The following is a 1,587-nucleotide window of genomic DNA, read 5'->3' on the forward strand; positions in this document are numbered from 1 at the left end:
TTTTGCTTCTCTTCTAGGAGTTTTACAGTTTCAGGTCTGATGTATAAGCCTTTAATTCATTTTGAGTTCTATTTTTAAAAAATCAATTTCATCAAGGAATAACATATATAAAAATAATGTGCCAATTTTAAGTGAACATCTCAATGAATTCTGACAACTGATTGTAACTACCGTCATCCCAAGATGTAGAATATGGCAATCACACCTAAAAGTCAGTCTTGTGAGCATTTTCTGTCCTAACTGAACACCCCCAGTTGTATATAACCATTGATCTGTTTCTATTACCATAAATTAGGTTTATGTTTTCTGGAATCAATATAAATGGAATCATATATAATATATTCTTTTATGTCTAGCCTCTTTCTCCCAACATGATGTTTTGAGATTCATCAATGTTGTTACATGTATTAATTCATTCCACTCTATGGCTGGCTAGTATTCCATTGTGTGGATATTCCACATTTTATTCATTCATCTGTGGATGGGCATTTGGGTTATTTCTAGTTGTGGGCTCTTATGTGTAAAGTTGCTATGAGTGTTCATGTACATTCCTTTGTTTGATCACATATTTTTATTCTTCATTGGTAAATACAGTGCAATTGCTGGGTCTTAGGGTAAGTGCAGTGCTTATTTATCTTTATAAGAAATTGTCAAACTATTTTACAAGATGGTTATATCTTTTATACTCCTATCATAAATGTGTCACAGTTCCAATTGTTCCACCTACTAGTTATCTATTGAGGCATAAAAAAGTTGCTACAAATGTAGAGGGTTAAAACAGCACATATATATTATCACATAGTTGATGCAAGTCAGGAATTTTGGCAACATTACCTTGGTCCTTTGTTTCAAGGTCTCTTGTGAGGCTGCAATCATAGTGTTGCCAGGGCTCTGGTTCATTTGAAGCTCAACTGGGTAAGATCCATTTCCCAGTTCATGTATTGTTGGCAGGATTCATTTCCTTGTGGGCTGTCAAAGGATCCATTTCCCAGTTCATGTGTTGTTGGCAGGATTCATTTCCTTGTGGACTGTCAGGCTTCAGCAACTGTTAGATGCTGGCTAGTGGCCACACTCAGTTCTTTGACCCATGGGTCTCTTCATGTGGCAGCTTACCTCAACAACTATAGCAAGGGAGATAGCCATTAGAGATGGTGGGCCAGCAGGAGAGAAGCTGTAAGCTTATGTACTGCAAACACATGAGTGACATTCCATCACTTTAAAAAAAATTTTTTTTTAATTTCTTTTCAGTGTTCCAGAATTCATTGTTTATGCACCACACCCAGTGCACCATGCAATACGTGCCCTCCATAATACCCACCAGGCTCACCCACCTTCCCAGTCCCGCCCCTTCAAAACCCTCAGATTGTTTTTTAGAGTCCATAGTCTCTCATGGTTCATTTCCCCCTCCAATTTCCATCACCTCCCTTCTCTCCATCTCCCTGTGTCTTCCGTGTTATTTCTTATGCTCCACAAATAAGTGAAACCATATGATAATTGGCTCTCTCTGTTTGACTTATTTCACTCAACATAATTTCTTCCAGTCCAGTCCATGTTGATACAAAAGTTGGGTATTCATTCTTTCTGATG

This window comes from Mustela lutreola, chromosome 9, assembly GCF_030435805.1.
Source record: "Mustela lutreola isolate mMusLut2 chromosome 9, mMusLut2.pri, whole genome shotgun sequence".
NCBI classification, from domain to species: domain Eukaryota; kingdom Metazoa; phylum Chordata; class Mammalia; order Carnivora; family Mustelidae; genus Mustela; species Mustela lutreola.